The sequence below is a fragment of the Pleurodeles waltl genome, chromosome 7 (assembly GCF_031143425.1).
Source record: "Pleurodeles waltl isolate 20211129_DDA chromosome 7, aPleWal1.hap1.20221129, whole genome shotgun sequence".
Taxonomy (NCBI): domain Eukaryota; kingdom Metazoa; phylum Chordata; class Amphibia; order Caudata; family Salamandridae; genus Pleurodeles; species Pleurodeles waltl.
Genome location: NC_090446.1, coordinates 593,452,594 through 593,473,747, shown reverse-complemented (window position 1 = coordinate 593,473,747; position 21,154 = coordinate 593,452,594). Strand labels below are relative to the sequence as shown.

General features: G+C 43.4%; 1 protein-coding gene across 11 annotated transcripts in view; it reads right to left on the bottom strand.

Moving 5' to 3' along the window:
- The window catches only part of CDC25C (cell division cycle 25C), a 251,333-nt gene that overhangs the window by 214,175 nt on the left and 16,004 nt on the right, over positions 1–21,154 (bottom strand). For 5 of the 11 annotated variants that reach the window (XM_069244444.1, XM_069244443.1, XM_069244449.1 and 2 more), the window contains one exon: positions 14,802–14,929. The exons of 4 other annotated variants lie outside the window; for them this stretch is intronic. The gene's annotated coding sequence lies outside the window, so the exon portion shown is untranslated. The remainder of the gene's footprint in view (positions 1–14,801; positions 14,930–21,154) is intronic. 2 more of the 11 variants (XM_069244447.1, XM_069244448.1) reach the window with 2 other exon arrangements.

Here is a 21,154-nt window from a genome sequence, read left to right as displayed (position 1 = left end):
CCTTCACTGAACAGTCCACCAAGTCTGTCCAGTCTTGAGGACTCTTTTCTGGTGTCTCTGAACTTAATCCTGTATTGTTCAGTGGTTAAGCCAAATCCATCCAAAAGTGCATCCTTCAAAACTGTAAAATTGTTAGCATCACTTTCTCTAACAGTAAGGAGCCTGTCCCAAACCCTTTCCAGTGAAAGATAGCCACAATATAGCAGCCACTGCCTTTGAGGGACCTCCAGTACCATACAGGCCCTCTCAAGTGCAGCAAACTACTTGTTGATGTCATCCCCCTCCTTGTAAAGGGGGGGGGACTATCTTGTGCAGATTCCTGGAATCATGCACTCTAACAGGATTACTATCAGGAATACTGCTGCTGCCACCATGGGGTCCAAACCCCAATCTCTGTCTTTTCTTCTCCAGGTCTAGGGATTCCCTATCCAAGGCCAGCTGCTGCTGTTTAAGCTTCAGTCTGGTCTCTTCAACCCTCAACTTTTTGAGTTCCCTTTCTAACATGTTATCCTCAGGGTGGGTGGGTTGGGAATGCTTAGACACAGATGACAAATTGGAAACAACAGAAGGGGGATCTGTCCCTAACTGACTTAACCCTAGCAACGTGGCCTCTAGGAACAAAGGATGCACTACTGTGATGGGAACCTCCATTACTACCAACATTACTGGGTGTCCTGCTAGGGGGCAGATCCTGTTCAGAACCCTCCCCACCTTCCTCAAGGTGCTCCCCTAAGTCAGAATGGGAACCTTCTATTAACCTCTCATCTGATGTGCCTGCTTGGGACTCATCCTTTACAATAAGCATGTTAAACAGAAATTATTTTGTAGGGTTCTTTCCTATCAGTAAACCTCTATCTAAGCAGAGACTCCTTAGGCTCTTGTAATTCAAATTGTCATAAGTGATATTGACCATTTTAAGGGCTGACTGCCACAGACATGATAGCAAAAGGTTTAGAGATAGTGAGAAGGAAGAAAAAGTTTCAGAACTTTTTAAAGAACAGAGAAAAAAACTTTCTAACTTTTAGAAAACTTTTAGAAGTTTTAGAAGACTTTTCAGAACTTTATAAAAAGTTTGAGAGAAGAAAAGCAAAACTTTTTGGTTAAGTGTACATACACTGAACTGCCACCAATGTAGGAGGCTGGGCTGGCTTGTAGTGGGTACCAGAGGTACTTACACCTTGTGCCAGGTCCAGGTATCCCTTATTAGTGTAGAAGAGGTGTTTCTTGCAGCTTAGGCTGATAGAAGGTAGCTATGGCAGAGCAGCTTAGGCTGAACTAGGAGACATGTAAAGCTCCTACCATAACACTGGTGTCATATGCACAATATCATAAGAAAACACAATACACAGAGTTACTAAAAATAAAGGTACTTTATTTTTATGACAATATGCCAAAAGTATCTCAGTGAGTACCCTCAGTAAGAGGATAAGTTATATACACAAGATATATGAATCTCTTATGAAAAGTACACAATGACAAAGTGGTAAGTAGTTACAAGCACTTATCCCACCGCTGCCACCAATGTAGGAGGCGGACCTGGCACAAGGTGTAATTACCTCTGGTACCCACTACAAGCCAGGGCAGCCTCCTACAGTGTTTAATTATAGTACCTAGATTGTGCCTTTGTTAGCTTCTATCAAACAGGCAAAAGACAGAAATGACAAGATGACATGGACCTCAGATGAGGGAGACTTTTCAGAAATTAAAGTATGAAATAAAAAAATTCTCCGGTCTTGGGGACTCCTGATTATTCTAAGGAACTTTATTTATTTTGCCATTGCAATGGTCAGGTGATGACAGCTGTCCTTACACGGAAATATCAGCTGGGACATAAGCCCATTGCATATTTCAGTGGACTGTTAGATCCAGAGATAAAAGGGCATTGCCCTTATGAACAGGCTCTTGCTACTGCAGCTTTTGCAGTGCAGAAGAGCACCCCCTTGGTTTGGGGGCATCTTTGACCCTTTATGCAGATAATGCAGTATTTACTATCATTCAAAAAGCCCAAACTACTGACTACACAGTGAGTCAGGATATGAGGTGATAATGTCACTACCATCTTTGAAAGTTATGAAGTGTCATACAGTGAACCCCGCGGCATTCTTTGCCTATCCGGTATTAGATTCCGAGGATGATGTACATGATTGTTCAACCTACAGCATTAATGAGTCTGGTCAAGCAACAGAGGATCCTATACCAGAAAGTATTGCCTATTTTGTTCATGGTTCCTCTACCACTGACCAAGATGCAGGCATTAGATACACAGGTGCAGCAGTAGTCAGGGCACAACAGCATGATTCTTCGGATACACTCCATTGACATTACCAGCACATTATTCTGCACAAGCAGCAGAATAGCATTAAGAGCAGTTCTTAAGCAAGGAAAAGGAGAAGTTATTACAATGAATTCAGATTCCTCTTACGTGACAGCTGCTGTACATTCCAGTATCATGAGATGGAGCACAAGAGGCTTTCTTAAGTCATATGGAAGTCTTGTTATGCACAGAAAACTCCTAGAAGCTGTAATAGAGGCACTTGACCTACCACAAGCGGTGTCAGTTGTGAAGTGCACAGCACATACCAGTGAACAGGATTGTGTCTTGGGGTAATGCACTAGCAGACTGGGAAGCTAAAGATGAAGCTACCCCACTTGTGACAAGGACATCAAATCATTAACATTTATAAAGCGCGCTACTCACCCGTGCGGGTCTCAAGGCGCTAGGGGGGAAAGGGGGGGGTTATCGCTGCTCGAACAGCCAAGTCTTTAGGAGTCTCCGGAAAGCGGAGTGGTCTTGGGTGGTCCTGAGGCTGGTGGGGAGGGAGTTCCAGGTCTTGGCCGCCAGGAAGGAGAAAGATCTCCCACCCGCCGTGGAGCGGCGGGTGCGAGGGACGGCAGCAAGTGCGAGGCCAGCGGAGCGGAGGGGGCGGGTGGGGACGTAGAAGCTGAGGCGTCTGTTGAGGTATTCCGGTCCCTTGTTGTGGAGGGCTTTGTGTGCGTGGGTGAGAAGACGGAAGGTGATCCTTTTGCTGACTGGGAGCCAATGCAGGTGTCTCAGGTGTGCGGACATGTGGCTGTTGCGGGGTACGTCGAGGATGAGGCGGGCCGAGGCGTTTTGGATGCGTTGCAGGCGGTTTTGGAGTTTGGCGGTGGTCCCGGCGTAGAGGGTATTGCCGTAGTCCAGGCGACTCGTGACAAGGGCGTGGGTCACGGTTTTTCTGGTGTCGGCGGGGATCCAGCGGAAGATCTTGCGGAGCATGCGGAGAGTGAGGAAGCAGGCGGAGGACACGGCGTTGACTTGCTTGGTCATGGTGAGAAGAGGGTCCAAGATGAAGCCGAGGTTGCGGGCGTGGTCTGCGGGGGTCGGTGCGGTGCCGAGGGCCGTGGGCCACCAGGAGTCGTCCCAGGCGGACGGGGTGTTGCCGAGGATGAGGACTTCCGTTTTTTCAGAGTTCAGCTTTAGGCGGCTGAGCCTCATCCAATCTGCGACGTCCTTCATACCCTCTTGTAGGTTGGTCTTGGCGCTGGCGGGGTCCTTGGTGAGGGAGAGTACAAGTTGGGTGTCGTCGGCGTAGGAGGTGATGATGATGTCGTGCTTGCGTACGATGTCGGCGAGGGGGCTCATGTAGACATTGAAGAGTGTCGGGCTGAGCGATGAGCCTTGAGGTACGCCGCAGATGATCTTGGTGGGTTCTGAGCGAAACGGAGGGAGGTAAACTCTTTGGGAGCGGTTAGCGAGGAAGGAGGCGATCCAGTCCAGGGCCTGGCCTTGGATCCCGGTGGAGCGTAGGCGGGTGATTAGGGTGCGGTGACAGACGGTGTCAAAGGCAGCCGAGAGGTCGAGGAGAATGAGGGCGACTGTTTCACCGTTGTCCATCAGGGTTCTGATGTCGTCTGTGACTGAGATGAGGGCGGTTTCCGTGCTGTGGTTGGTTCGGAATCCGGTTTGTGAAGGGTCGAGCAGGTTGTTGTCTTCCAGGAAGGTGGTCAGCTGTTTGTTGACGGTCTTTTCTATTACCTTGGCTGGGAAAGGTAGAAGAGAGATGGGGCGGAAGTTTTTCAGGTTGCTTGGGTCAGCCGTAGGTTTCTTTAGTAGGGCGTTGACTTCAGCGTGCTTCCAGCATTCGGGGAAGGTAGCAGAAGAAAAAGAAGAGTTGATGACGGTCTGGAGGTGCGGGGCGATGATGTCGTCGGCTTTGTTAAAGATGAAGTGCGGGCAGGGGTCCGAAGGGGCGCCGGAGTGGATAGAGTTCATGATGGATTTGGTTTCTTCCGTGTTGATGTGGGTCCAGTTGTTGAGGGTGATGTCCGGGGAAGCGGGTTCAGTGGTGTATGGTTGGGTCTGGTGTCCGAAGCTGTCGTGGAGGTCGCTGATCTTGCGATGGAAGAAAGTGGCGAGGGATTCGCACAAATCCTGTGAGGGCGTGACGGCGTTGGCGCCGGCGCTGGGGTTGGAGAACTCTTTGACGATGCTGAAGAGTTCTCTGCTGTTGTGGCTGTTTTTGTCTAGTCTGTCGGTGAAAAAGTTCCTTTTGGCAGTGCGGATCAGGTGGTGGTGTTCGCGTGTAGCGTTCTTGAGGGCGGTCATGTTGTCAGCGGTGTGGTCCTTGCGCCAGGCCTTCTCAAGGGCACGACAAGTTTTCTTTGATTCTTTGAGGGTGTCAGAGAACCAGAGAGGTTTTTTGGTGTTGGTCTGTCGATGCGTGCGTTTGAGGGGAGCAAGGTTGTCAGCGCAGTTGGAGATCACAACATTTCCCTGTTGTGGTAGCTCCGACTGCCTCACCTCCAGAGTCTGAATCTAATTCCATCACAGACAATGACATGCCACATTTTGCTGCGACAGAGCATTTACGTCTGCACGAATTGCAGGAAGCTGAAAAGCATGACAGTTTTGGGAGCATAGAGGATGTACCCATCAGGGAAAGACCTAATATATAGACAACTATCTAAAGGAAAACCAGTGATGCCACAGGACTTATGCTAGTTCTTGACCAGTTGCATTTACCAGCTCATACTTCAACAGATAACTTGTCTATGCAAATACAACAAGACTGGTTTGTTCCTAATCTGCACGACATACTTACTATATACCTTTATAATTGCATAGTCTGCCAGTTTTCTCCTAATCCCAAACTGAAAGTATTCAATTCCACCATTCCATGACCACAAGGTCCCTTTAAGGCTCTTCACATGGACTTTGTGGACATGATCGATAGGTGAAGTAACTATAGGTATCTTATAGTTGTAGTCTGCCCTTTTTCCCCATTGGAGTGGAGCAGGACCATGCTTTCATTGTGATGCTAAACCAGCAGCTACCTTTCTAATTAGGTGAAGTAATTCCACAATGGAGAATTCCAGAGGAAATAAGATCTGACAATGGCATCCATTTTGTCAATGCAACATTTATGCATCTAACGACACAGTTAAGGATAAAGTATAAGTTATCCTCTATGTATCGCCGTCAAAGCAATGGCATTGTTGAACACCTAAACAGGTTTTGGAAGAGCTCAGTGAGCTATGTGCTACACTGCATAAGAAACGGCAGTACTGCCTAACCTTGACACTCTTTTCCCTTAGAAATACACCTAGTCCTGATCATCTTAACAGCCCCATCAGACAGTGAGTTAGATTTATGAATACGCAAGTCCCTTCCACCAGAAGTAATTTACAGGAGGAAAGCTCTGCAGAAGTGTTAAACAATGAAATGCATGTGGATCTTTCTGAATTAATAAAAGGATAGCAAAGTTTATTTCTAAGCAGGTGACTAAGGAAAAGGAGAAGCGCGCCAACGTTGAGGTTGACCTCAGAGTTGTGCACATAGGAGAGAGTCCTTGTGAGGAGTTTTTTTTTTCAAAAATGGATAAGGCCACACTTTGATGGACTGTACATGGTGACCCCCTTACTCAAAGTGGATGGTAGAAAACCCTGGATTCACCGCACCCACTTTTGTCTAAGACCAGGATCTCATTAAGACTTATGAACAATGTAAATGAAACGGGGGGGAGAGAGAAGACGGTCATTGTAAAAATACCCCCCTCCACCTCTGCTTTTGGGCAATTGTTTTTTAAAAGGACAGCATCAAAGATATGTATCTTTGTTTTTTTGTTTCTCTTGTGTCACTCGTTTCTATCCTTTCTATTTTTGTAAAATGATGAGTTCTTTAAGTCATAATGTTTTATACATACGAAGGGAACTTTATCACAATAATGTGACGCGTAATGCCCATACTCACTCATTGGAAAATGTGTTATCAGCATATGTTAGACAGATTTGTAAAATACTAATGAGCCTTGTTTGGTGTGCTCCCCATTTTCTCATTCTGCTGGATCAGATAGGCTGTATTTAACAAGAGAAGTGCCCCAAAGTACAGCCTTATGTTTATTACATCTTTACTTGTGTAGGATTAAGGTGCAAATACAATTGACACGTTAAAGTAGCACATTTCTTAGTTAATGCCACAAAATATGATTCTTTAGTAGAAGTATTGTGCATTCTCACAGACAGGATATCAAATAAAAGATCATGCATGAAGAAGTCAGGTCGTTCTCCTAAACCAGATTGGATTCAGATGGTTAAAGATATAGGTTTTCTAGGAGTAACATTGCCGCCCACGGAGTGTAAAAGCTATCTAGTAATTCCTTTGCCCCCAGATTGTGTCCGTAGGCTAGGATGTAGAGTCACCGGATCAGTCTTTGCCTTGATCAATGGCATTCTGATATTGAATTTTCTTGTACGGTTATATCTCTGTGAGACTGTATTGATGTTAGTCAGGATGCAATAGGGAAATAACACATCTGGGATTAAAAGATTTAACGTTACACTTGGGTAGATAGCACAGTGAAACCTCAGACTGTCATGAAACTAACTTCTGTTTCAGAGGAATGGGCATTGTTAATGTGGACCGTTTTGGTTGTAAGACTACAATAGATATCACCAATATGCAGAAGGGCACCTCCAACCTCATGGACTATTTTTGGCAGTGTGGAGAACTACTGTATGCTGAGTTGCCACCAAACTGGGGTGGACTCTGCTCCATTGCGACTTTGCATGCTCCGGTTTTGATAATCCCTAGAATTAATCTTGCATTGTTGTGTGAACACCCCATGAGCCATCCTACAGTATACGTTTGCTGCATCATAACCGAAGGAAAAGAACTGCAGAGTATTATGGTGTGAGTACCTGGTAGTGACATTCCTCATGAGTATAATTTGTTTAGCAACAGCTTCCCATTGCAGATAACCCAATGGGAACTTCTTAAGACTATTAACACTGCCAAGAATGGGTTCAACACAGATAAAGAACTGCGTGCGTTGAGAAAAATGGTGATGCAGCACAGTTCTGTACTTGACCTTATGACAGCCATGCAAGGGAGTACCTGTAAATTAATTGGGACAGCGTGTTGTACCTTTATACCAGCAAACGTTGCAGACAATGGAACTGTAATAGAAGCTAAACAGCCACTACATAATCCACAACAGAAAATGGTAGATGAAGGAGGTGCCCCAGATAATTGGTTTAGTGAGTGGTTGACATTACTGCCATCCTCGATGGCGGGACTGTTGCGAGATTATATTCTATCTATTGTAGCCTAATAATTAATATATTGTGTCATACAGTTGATTCTAGTATGTTGAAGAGTAGGTGCTTAGACGGGTGGGATGTTTCCAGTCAGGACACCAACTCATGTGGTAGATTCTTAGGGTAATGTTTATCACTTAGTGCCAAATGAAGATCAAGATTTAGATTCAGTAGTTTACATGCAAACTAGAGGAGGGGAATGTTAAATGAAATGTAGAATATGATCACAAAAATAGGACACAACAGAAGACATTGGCAGAAAACCTCACGATGTATGAAATAAAAGAACATTGCAAGCCCAAATCCAACAGTGACCACAATAAGAGAGTTCACTCGAGGACACACAAATAAATAACAGACAGATTGCAGTTAAAAGCGAACTCGAGTTTATCAAACATACAGGAATTTATAATCCAAAGCACACAGGCTTACTGGCACATACTTTGTATTTCCAAATGGATAGTAAACTGATTGAACAATGAGTGCATGAAATCTAATCAGCTCAGACTACACAAGGTTTTAGGTTCTCAATGATACGACATACAATGCATTAAAATTATATTTACTGTAGAAATGCATGTTTTCAAGTGTGAAGAAAAGTTAGCTTGTCGAGCATTGTTAGAGCCCAAAGAGAAAAATGCGTATTAGATTCAAGTTAAGGGGTTATGGGGTCACCACCCTCACTTAATTCTGCTTCGACCACACATCTCAAGTAGTGTACTCCTCTAATCCATATCCCAGTTAGTCATTGACTACCTGCCTGTTTATAACTGGATGCCATAAGCTCATTTTGGATTGATTTGTCTATATGATGGCTCATTAACGTAGCTCTGGCAATGGGTGTTCTGTTTTGCATTTTATGTGTTTGCAAGTCTAACACAGATTATAATCAGAATTTCTGCAGTGTTCATTTTTTTGGGTCACTATTCAGCGTGCACATATTCATTCATCTTTTTTTTGCTGCACCGGGCATACAGAAACAAATATAAACAGTGGATCAAGTAATTTCACAGCAGTTTAATATTGACTGATGATACTAAATTTGAGCCAGTGAGAAAACTTGCCATGTTATATAACTGCTTAGGCTCAGAAGGTCAGAATTTCCAATCATCTACCTGTGCTTACTCCTCAAGGGGCCATCATTAAAAGCGATGTTGCTGTAGAAGCTATCAATAGAATACAAAATCATTTCTAGGATGACACCAATAATGTTGAGACACAGATTTCACATCTTGACACAAAGGGTTGAAAAATGTAATGCATTTTCACCCACTACAAGTTTTATTCATGGTTCTCAAACTCATTTGGTAGACTCAGTTGTCCCGCAGTGGGTAAAACCTGTTTGAAATACAAATATGCGGGGCACTTTGCAAAGACCGTGGATAGCATTGTTGTACTAAGGCCAACGGCAAGAGTGAGAGTGAATGGTACCCTTTTGTCCATGTTGCTGACTGGGAGGGGGACCAGGCAGGGATGTCCCTGTCCCTCTTCTGTTTACGCTCACCATTGTGCCCTGGCCTGTTTAATAGGTCTCCACCCTGGAATAAGTGGCTTTAAGATAACTGATAAAAGCGCAGAGGGAGAAAAGAAAAAAAAAAAACGCTATATGCCAACAATATGCTACTCTAAAATCACAGATCTAACAACAATTATCCCAGATGTTTTCCAGTTATTTGAAACCTATGGTAGCTACTCCGACTACAAAATAAACTGGGAGAAGTAGGAGCTTTACCAGTCGAACGGACTGATAGACCTGACAGTCCTGCAGCAGCGACACAGATGGCTTCAGTAACTCTGAACCTAAATGGCCCCCCATAAGCAGTTGTGCTTGGCCAGCCAAAAACCTGGGGTGGGTAGTACAGAACTTCCTGGACGACGCAGAAATTTAGTGCGGGGTGCCCTGACGCTACTGGGTGGGGCAACTGTTTTTAAATTGATCATACATCCCAAACCTCTCTACCCACTCCATAACACGCATTATAAAGTTCTAGAAGATTTATTTACCAAAACAGACAGGGAGTTAAGGGCCCTGCTGTGGAACAAGGGGCACTCAAGGGTGGCATTGAAGACTTTGCAGTGCAAGTGCTATAATGGTGGGATTACACTTTCCGATGTTATGGCCTATTACTGCAACACTAATCTGATAACTATTAATGACTGGGTATTAGCATCACAAGACCACTCAACATAGCAGCTGCAACGGGTCATGACACAAACTCACCTACACTACATGTATGGGGGAAGGAGTCCGGCAATGGTTACCAGCCACTCAGGTAGCCCTGGAAGCATGGGTGAAGGCAAGCAGATGTACAGGATGGACTAACAGTCACTATGGCTGGGTTCGATGATGCATGAAATGGGCAAGTTGGAAGAATTTGAAGTCTGGGACACTATAGGTGTCTCCAAAATTGGGGATATCTTGGAAGATGGGGAGCTCATGCCCTTCTCCTCACTTCAGAGGGAATACCACTTGAGTCCAACCCAGTTCCTACACTATGCACGGCTGCGACATGCATGGCAGGCTGAGGGAGTGGGAGACAGGTATATCAGGATATGTCCCCCTACACGTTAGATTTCTTATGGAGAAGCTACAGAAGAGCACAAACTCCCTCACATACAGAACCCTAAACAATAACATGCCTGATACACTGCGCAAGCTGTGGATCAGGTGTGAGAGGAACACAGAAGAGATGGATGATGCAAATTGGGAAGCAACTCTAATGCATTTGAGAGACGTAGCTATTAAGTCCCGGATGAGGCTAATCCAGCTCAAGGTACTACAAAGGGTCTACTATGTCTGGGACAGACTACATGCAATGGGAAGAACAGCATTCCTGGGGCGTGTAAGATGGCACAGGGATAGAGGGGCTTTCTTCCATATGTTGTGGCTCTGTCCAGTCATCCAAACCTACTGGGGTTCGATAACACGAGATTCAAGTGTCATCTTGAGGGTCAATATCCCACTTGACCTGAAATATATGCTCCTAGGAATTCCTAATGATCTGGTATGGGTTTTTAGTGCTTGAGGAATATTTTTTTTTAATGGGGCTAAGTTAGAGAGGGAGGCCTCTGCATAAGTACAGCATTCCCTTTTCACATCTATTTACTGACACTAACTTTGTCAGTTGCTTAACTGTAAAATAGCAAACATTTGGTAGACAAATTGTGTACATCGGTGGCTGGGTGCCTGCAGAGGAACTCCAACGGAGGACTGAGAAGAGTCCCATAGGCCAATTCCCACTGCCCATGGCTGAGGCTTTAAGCAGTCAGGGTGAGCCTCTGCTGACAGTTGGGTGCAGGATCTGGCCTATAGGTCAGACAGTGAGGCCAACCCCTACTGAACATGGCCAAATGTTGTGCACAGCGCAAGCTGGGTGCCAGCAGACGGTTGGGCACAAGGTTTGACTATGGGCCAATCACAACCTTTGCATGGCCTAAGGTGCAGCGAGGTTGGGCATTAAAGCAATTTAGAATATGATCAAAATAACTCAGAAGTTCACTTAAAGAACAAAAGTTAAAATTACATTACTAGGGCCTGCTGGGAGGGATGGTTGGGTCCCCTTGAAGATGACTGGCAGGATGCTATAATAGCACCTCATATAACAAATTCCTCCAGGCTACACCTGATCCAGACCCATCATTTTTATGGTGCCTATCTCACTCCTGCCAAACTCGAAGCTACCTAGCCTTCTCCAGCCCCTACCTGTCCTCACTGCTCAGGCATTGCAGCCATATGGCACAGCTATGCTTGATGATCCAGAGATACTGGGGTGGGGGGCAGATGAGACCAAATCAGGCCCTTTTGGTAACGGCTACAATGATGGCGAAGCATGATATTGCAGCGCAGCCTGGAGAGCACCGGCTCCTCCTACAGTAGCGCACTGGCGGAGAGGTGTGGACTGCTGCGCACAAGAGATGGCTATGTATAAGGCTCAGGGATGCCCCTCGAAACAAATGTATATTGGAAAGTGGTTGGGTCCAGTGGAATAGCCTTGAGCCTCACAATATAATAGGACTGGCTCCTTTCTGATATTTGTACTATGGTGCTTTATACATTGGTCCTGTGCATTATCTGAAATGTGTTCTTGTGTAAACTGAGTGCTTTACATTTACTATGCAAAATACAATAAAGATGTTTATCAAAAAAAATATATATTATTACAGTTTGGTGTTGAATTGGCACAAGAATTAGGAAAACTCAAAACCCCTGAACTAAGCCAGTTACGTTTTGGTCAATTAACTATAATATGCCCTACCCCCCATCATGCACAGCATATGACTTAATTCAGTGAATTTCTTATGCATTCTGAAGAAGGAAGAAAAAAAAAACGAAAAGGTTAAATTGGAGCCATACATTGGTCCTCAAACCATTTATACATAACCTACCTAAGTATACATTGCGCCGCCACAGATTTCAGATAACAGTGATATGTCAAACAGTGCCAGTTATGTATAACTGGTGAAGTTTACTGTCTCTTATGGTAGGTTTTCTAATAATAAAAAATACCTATGAATAACTTCACTTTAACCTTCGTTTTTCAGTGCATTCCTACTTTTTTTTTTAACGTAAAGTAAGATCTTATTTCAATAGGTCTGCAGTCAACTGACCTTTGACCATGTGTGGCGAGGGTTTTCATGCAGAGCCTTGTCTGTGGCTAGGCCCTGTACAGTGCACAGGGAAAAAGTAGTTTGGGAAATCCTCACCTTTTTCTCAGCCCCAACTTGACAGATCACCCAAAACCTTTCCATGATTGATTGATAGAGATCCCAAAACCTTTCCATGATTGATTGATAGAGAATATATATATATATATATATATATATATATATATATATATATATATATATATACACATATACATACACACACACACACATCTCGTTATAGTTAGGTGGAATGTTCAGTAACAACCTAATGATTTAAAAAAAAAAAAAAAAAAAAAAAAAACTATCACAGAGTTCCTAAATCTGCCAAATCCACTTCAGGCAGCACACCTTAGGGGTGGGACTGACCCGAGAGATGGACCACACCTCCCTGAATACTAAATTTCCCACCTGTCCAGGTGCCAAATGGGCTTTGGGGCAGGGGGGCTGGTATCTCCCTTGTGAGGAAGCAGGTTCTGCATACCAAGGGCAGCAGGCCTCTATGACGCCCTGTGCTCTGGAATGCAGATTTATAGGTCATCCTGTTCGGTGGGGAGTAAAACACCTCCCCCAGACCAGGCATTGTAGTCAACTGCATGAGAGCAAAAGACCTCACCCTAGGAGGTCAGACTTGTCTGGTGGTGGCAGGCTGGTTCCAACTAGTCAGTCCAGGCACAGGTAGTTGTTAGCCTTCCAGGGGACACCTCTATAGTGCCCTCAGAGTGCATGCATTATTAAATCCATCACTGGCATCAGTAAGGGCTTATTAATATGAGATGTTTGATACCAAACATACCTATTTTCAGTACAGCCATCATGTAGCTGGAGAACTTGTAATGACTACTGTCCAGCACATGTACTTAAAATGGCTTCCCTGTTCACTCACTAGGTCTAAGAATCGACAGGCATAGCAAGGGCATTTTCTGCTCATGCAGATATGCCCTCATATGTAATATAATGCACCCTGCCTTAGGGCTGGAAGGCTTGCTGCAGGGGTGATTTACATATATTGCACTCCGTGTTCGGGGATATGGCACACAGGCTGTGTGGCATGTCGCATTTTCACTTTTAGCTGCACCAAGACATTCAGCCTGCAATGGCAGTCTGCATGTGCTAGGTGAGGGATCCCTGAGAGTGGCACAATAGATGCTGCAGCCCTTGAGGAGCCTCTTTGGTACCCATCCCCTAGGTACCAGGGGTACCATTTACTAGGGAGTTAGTGGGGGCAGTGAACAATTGCACAGTTTCAGGGAAAAAGACCTGGCACTGGGAACCTGGTTAGCAGGAACCCAGTCCACTTTCAGGCGCAATTGCATCATGTATCAGGCAAAAAGTGGGGGTGACCATGTCAAAAAGGGGCCCTTTCCTACAGGGGGTTGGGGAAAGGCCCCCAGGACTCGTCCTAACATCACACAACAGATAATTTATGCATGGGAGATGGTGCTGATCAAGGTGACGCAGTAGCCCCGTTTATCTGGAACTCTAGCTATTACATCTATGAAGTGATTCAAGAACAGTGCAGCAAAGTCTACTTGGGGGGGGGGGCGCTGATACCCGAATTAGAGGTTTGTCACCTTCAGAGAAGTGCAGGATCGATTGGAGTCTACCTGGGACAGTTACAACAGTGTGTAAAACTAAAACTGTCAGATTTAGCGGGAATTCCTGAGTGCACCAGACACATTGAGAATGGATGTGCTGCTGAAAACCGGGAAGAGTCATGGACTGATTACTCACATGCATAGAGCTCTGAAAGGAAACAGAATGAATATCCCATGAAAGCACATCAACTGTGGGAAGCAGATTGATAAGAGCAACTGACAGACACAGAATGAAGTCATATCCAGTGAGGTGTCTAATATGCTTTAAACTAGAATGCAATATATCTTTGGTTTAAATAACTCCTCCAAAAAGGTGTGGACACATTTCAGCTCCTGTCAAATTTGGGCCTTCTCAGGGCAATGGAAGATTTAAGTAACTAAGGTAATTCAAATGGAACTACAAAGGAAAACAAGCATGACATACACTATACGGCTCAGCAATAGCCATCCACTGCCTCTCAGCCAGTCATACTGGCATGAAGCACAAAGACATTGAGGTGCAAATCTACACCTGCTTCTAACAGGCCGAACTAGGTCAGCCCAGCAGTGCCCAAATGTTACTAGAAAATGTGAACCAGTGCCAGTGACTCAGTCTTCACTATCCACCTGGGGGGTGTAAGGAATCTTAAAAGCACGCTCAAGAGGTTCCCAGACTGAGCCCAGAGTAGTAGATGACGACGGTGCTGAGTCCTGAGCCAAAGCGACCCTCTAATGCAATTACATTACCAATGATAACTACAGCTCTGTGAAGCAGGCTGTCTACTCTGCCAACTCAACAGGGCCATCACTTCTCGGCCAGATGTCCAAAGCAGGCTTTCTGCTGTTTTAGGTTAAAAAAAAAAAAAAAAAAAAAAATGTTTTTAAAAAAAAGTACATTTAGCCACTCTTTCCCCCCCCCCCCCCCCCCCAAATGTTGCCTGGGAACAGTTTCATGCACAGCAATGATGACCTGGGCCCTAATGCTAGCATGGAAAATGCACTCACGTGTTCTTTTTCATAGTAAGACTGCCATTGTTGCTACCAGTGGCTGCTCGCAGAGGATGGGGGTGTGCTCCTGTCTGAAGGAGAGAGTGAGAACTAATGAATCATGCCTTCTCACCATGTGCCGCTACCTGAAAGAAATGTAAATGTGTGCAATTGTTTAATCACCAAATATAAATTCTGCTTTGAAGCCAGTGTATGTTTTAGTTAATGGAGTAACTCAAAGCTTCATGGTGACACATATTTATTCTTTTTTGATAGGTAATGTGTGCCTTAAAAGAGCCACACCCTTTTAATAGCCACATATACAAATAGTTACACCAGATATAGTCCAAAAGCTTATTACTAAAATGTATATTTTTTAAACAGTTCTTTCTATCTTGCATAGTATTTTGTAGCAACTCGTTTTATTCTGTGGAATATAATTTTGAAATAATAATTACAGTGCTTTCTGTCACAGAGTGGGGCCTGGTAGCACTATAAATAAACAGGTTACTACTCCTCACTGCACCAACCAGCTATTAATTCTGTGACTCTGTTCACACACAAAGACATCTGCAGTGATCACATTAGCCAACTGTGGTTTCATATTCAGGGGTGTGGAATTTAATAAAATATCTACTTGTCCATGGGACATGTTGCTTGGTAAATCTACTTGCCCTGTTAAAAATTCCACTTGTCTCTGCCACGTAGTGCGGCGATAAATTATGACAGCAATCTCATTGTAAAAGAGATCTGATAATAGCTTCTCCGATTCTGCTGGGACTTTTACTATAGTAGTGTCTGAATTTTAGCAATTCCTGCATTTTGCCACCTTTCTACAGATCTACATACTGGTGCTAGAAATAGCGTTAGGCAATAGTTCCAGGGTTGGAGTGTGCTTTGGAGTCTGTGCAAACCTACTAACTTGCACGTTTTAGGGGTTTTCACCAGCTCTTCACTAATCTTTTCCCATACTGAGAAAGGGTGGAAATTTACTCCTAATGAGGGCAGAAATAATACTTCTTCCACAGTTGGGACACAAGTGTTTGGAGGGAAAGTGAACTTTTAAACACTAAACAGATGATTTTTGCACAGCAAACCTACACATGCGCATTTGCTCCTGTTGAAATGAAGTTCACAAATATTTTTCTAGTAGTACGAGTTCCTGGCCTATTTCTCAAATTACTATGAATTCCTGAAAGCTGTAAATTTGCACTAATGCAAGGACATATCATAGGCGCACCTTTGTTACTTTATTTAAGAATTAGCCCCCTAATGAGGTCTTGAGTTAACAAAGACCTTTTGTTTCTATTAAAATGTTTTCTATATATAGAATGACTTCACTGTGAGTAATAGCATTCTGCTCTTTCACAAGAAGCATATTGGCACACAAAGTAGTTTTGTTCAGTGTCAGACTACTGTGGCAATGTGTGCTTTTAGAGACCAAAAAATATTCTTGTTTTTGCTAATGCTTGTTATGATGGTGAGGGCCTAGCAGCTCCCACAACAAAGTTTTACAAAAACCATGTCAAAACAAAACATGCACTGAGAAAACCAAAAGGCTGACCACCAATGTCAGACCTATTGGCTTTTGCCAATTATTTTTTATTATTGTGTTTCTAAATCTTGCTGAAACTTGTTGCATTGATTTTCCATTATTTATATTCTTGGGAATACTAGTATGCATCAACACATTTTAACAGATGTTTCAAAGTAATGGTACCTAACATTTCACAGTTGTTTACCAAAATGTTTTTTCCTAGTTGCATTTTTTTGTGAGCATTTGGTTTGAAATTACAGGCTCATTACTCTTGCTTGCAAGCTTCTGCAAATATTTTCATCTAATCAGAGCATTATGGGAGCATTATACAGAGCCTCATATTGTTAAACTTTTGCAAATGTGTTTACACACTTTTATTCTGAGACCACTGTCAGCAGCGCAGTCTGAGCTTATATTTCCTTAGAACGCTCACCCTATTAACAGCTTTGCATTAATGAACCATAGATACAAGTTAGAACAGCATTAACATATGGACAATATTAGAAATATTACCTTAACTGCAGACAATGCTCTTCCCTGATATATAATGTGATATTGTAAACTGGCAGCCAATGGGTTTGTGCTCCAGGGGGTTGGGCCTACTTGTCCCAATTACAAAACAAACATGAAAACATGCCCTTGACCCCAAACAATGTGCTGTGTGAATCGGGCTATAGTAATTCCACACCCCTGTATAAGGTAGAAGAGTATATTTCCCTTTAATTAGTTTAACTTGGATTTATTTTTATTTTGAGGTGTGTTTTTATATGCAGTTACCTGAAGGTGAGAGAAAAAAAAAAAAAAAAAAAAAAAAAATCAGATTTTGTCTTCTTTTTAGCCATGCTTTTGACCAAGTCTCCACACTTCCTGCCCCTGCCCCTATGCCACTCAGCAGTACAACCCTCACACTTTATTGATGAAACTGTTGCACGTAAATAAAGACAGCCTGGAACTGTGCCTTTCGCAAACATCCAGGCCATCTTCATTTACAGATAATTGCAGATTAATTGTGTCCTCTTGGGAAATCATCCACGGATACCCAGGGGGTTGCGCCCCACAGTTTAAAGACCTCTTGTTTAGAGTTTCCTTGGAGAAATGAAGAAACGTAGAGAGGAAATGTTATCTACTCACAATGTCGTCAACTGAGGGGACCAGAAAATAACCTCGGCTATACCATACCGACCTCTTAGAAGCGAGGTTGCATCTTCTCCCAAATTCGAAACTTGCCAATTTATAGCAAAGAAATTCCCTAGCAACTCAGTAAGCCAGAAAAGCTAGTAGGCCTGACACAGAGACAGTAAACTGCTCTTGCCCAACATGGCTGTTTCATGATTTAGTAATTGCTGTAAATATTCAAGAGGCTTTCTCAAAATGCAAGAAGCACCCAAAAACGCAAGACGCACCATCACCCAATCCTTCATCAGTTGACTGGACTCCATAAACAACCCCTATGTGGGAATTGAGGCCCACCTAGTTCGAAAACTACAGACCACACAGAATGCAGCAGGAAGCATCCTGGATCTCCCTCGTCACACCCACATCACCGCCCCCCTCCCCCACCCCCCCCAAAAAAGTCCACAGGCCTTGAAAAAAATATATTTAAAAAGTTACTCAACCTGCAGGTCTAGTAACTTGAATAACCTGCTCGACCTAAATGTAATGTACTTGACCCATAATAGGGTCAAAATTTTGTGATCCTAGGCAAATATTTTATTTTACAGTCAATGTTTTCTTCATTCTCACATACAAGTGCACCTTCAAATATGTGAGCTTTGTATTTCTACTGTACAAAAAAAAAACTCTTATGGGCCTGACTTGGCAGTTCGGGCTGGACTGTTCCTATGAGAAACGCAGTCAAGACTGATTTGCATATGGCTGGGTCCAAATTGGGGTGTGCATGGTGAGCAAAAGAACGATGGATTAAATCTAGATCTGTGACTGGGGATGAGTGTTTGCATTGTTTATCACTCCGTCCATCATCCTTTTGTGTTGCTTAACACTCACTTTTAACAAACATATTACTAAAACATGTTGTGGCAGCACACCGTCTTTTAAAGAAAGTACATTTCCAAGACATGTCAAAAAACTATTCCACTAACTTGCAGCTTTACTGATAAAACTATATAGTGTATTAACAATAATCTCTGAAAATTGGGTTTCAGAAAACATATCTATCATTTGCAAATCACCAAGCAAAGTGTTGTGATTTGTTTCCATCTGTTAAAAAAAAAAATCATCACACAAGTACCAAAATATGGGATTTCACAACTACTGAAATATATTTTGAAATATTTGCACGCACAACATTTAAATAACTCTTTGTACCGCAGGTCAAGAGTTCACCTTACAAAATCCTGGAACTCTGCAGTCAGAAGGAAAATTAATTCTAAGACAAACCAGGGATGTGGAATTCCTATCGCCCGACGCCCGGGACATCTTGTTTGGGGTCAAGGGCAACAAGTTTTTATGTTTACTTTGTCCTTGGGACAAGTAGGCCCAACCCCCTGCAGCACAAACCCTTTGGCTGCCTGATTACAGAGAGTGGAACTCTCTGCAGTTGAGGTAATGTGTTTCCAAAAGATATTGCTGTTCGAACTTATATTTATGGTTCATTATTTGAAAGCCTTCATTATTAGGGTGAGTGCTGTAAATAAATGTTTTAAGGTCACACTTCACTACTGACGTTGGTTCCAGTACCCAAAAAAAAAACGTGTATATACATGTTTGAAAAGTTTAGGCTATGAGGCTAAGTATAATGCTCCCAGAATGCTCTCTGATTATATGCAAATGAAGTGTCATTTAGTAAAATGTGTTGATGCATGCTAGTATTTCCCAAAAATATTTCTAATGGAAAATCAGTGTAACCATTTTCAACACGATTATGGGAAGCATTAAAATAAACAAACACTGACAAAGCCAACTGATCTGACATATTTTTATAAGTTTTTTTAGTTTCATCAATGCGTGTCTTGTTTTGACATGGCTTTTGTAACACTTTATTGGTGTGGGATCTACCAGGCCCTCAACATTGTAACAAACACTGGCAAACCCCCCGCCAAAAAAGTTTTTGAACTCTCTAAAAGCACACCAACTGCATAACAAAGGCCCCGCAGCCGCCCTCCAGGGGGCCCCTTCAGCACAGCACCTGCCCTGAGTGAGTCTGGAGAGGGTGCTCCTCCATGTTCTTTACAAAGGGGCACCCTCCAGTTTAGTTACGTCACTGATTGGCACTGTAGTACCTGACACTGAACAAAACTACTTTGTGTGACAATATGCTCCTTGTGGAAGAGCAGAATGCGATCACTCACAGTAAAGCCAACCGAAAGAGAGAGAAATAGAAGTTTAATAAAAACAAAATGTCTTTGTTAACACCAGACCTAATTAGGGACCATGACCCACATGTAGGTAGCTTTTTGCATGTCGCAAACAGCGACTTTCGCTGTTTGCGACATGCAAAAAGCACACTGCGATGCACAAACCCAGTTTTGCGATTCGGTAACCTGGTTACCGAATCGCAAAACGGGTTTGCGACTCGCAATTAGTAAGGGGTGTTCCCTTCCTAATTGCGACTCGCAGTGCAATGTAGGATTGTTTTGTGACCGCGAACGCAAACCAATCGCAGTTTGCACCCATTTCAAATGGGTGCTAACACTTTCGCAAAAGGGAAGGGATCCCCATGGGACCCCTTCCCCATTGTGAATGTCACTGTAAAAAAAAATTCAGAGCAGGCACTGAAATGCCACTGGACCACTGCCTGCCCTGAAAAAATGAAACAAAAACGTTTCATTTTTGTTATGCATCTCGTTTTCCTTTAAGGAAAACGGGCTGCATTACAAAAAAAAACTGCTTTATTGAAAAGCAGTCACAGACATGGTGGTCTGCTGTCTCCAGCAGGCCACCATCTCTGTGAGGGCCGCCATTCGCGAGGGGGTCGCAAATTGCGACCCACCTCATGATTATTCATGAGGTGGGCATTTGCGAAGCCCTTGCGAATCACAGATGGTGTCAGGGACACCATCCTACATTCGGATTTGCGACTCGCAATTTGCAGGTCTCAAATCTGAACCTACCTACATGTGGCCCCAAATTCTTAAAGAAAGTCACAAAAGTGCACCCATGGTATGTCGTACCCTATAAAATATTTGTGAACTGTATTTTAGCATGGGTAAATACGATGTGTAGATTTGCTCATGTAAAAATCTATTGAGCATTTGCAAGTTCATTTTCCCTCCAGCCACTTTCTTCCCAACCCTGGAAGAAGTTCTAATTCTGCCATTGTCGGGAGTAAATGTCCAACCTTTCTTATTATGGGAAAATATTAGAGAGAAGCTGGTAAAAATCTTTAAAACATGCAGGTTAGTAGGTTTGCAGACTCAAAGGCATTCCAGCCCTAGAACTATTGCTTACTGCTTCCTCCAGCCCCAGTATGCAGATCTGCAGAAAGGTGGCAAAATAAGGAAATTGCTACAGTAGGGATTGAAACTGCAAGTATTCAAGCCCTACTATGGTAGTAGCCCTGGCATAATCAGAGAGGCTATTATCAGAGCACTTACATAATGAGATTGCTGCCATAATTTGTCGCCACACTACATGGCACCAAAGGGACAAGTAGATCTTTTTACAGAACAAGTAGATTTGAGAAGCAACCTGTCCACTGGACAAGTAGATGTTTTAATAAATTCCACACCCCTGACAAACTGTCTTGACCCCGGTCTCTGAACACAGATCTAATGTAACACAATCACTATATTTAAAGGCATCTTTATTGCGCCTGCACTTTCTTACTGGATAGAACATCTGTTCAGTGTCAACTTGCCAGAAGGGGCGAGTAGGC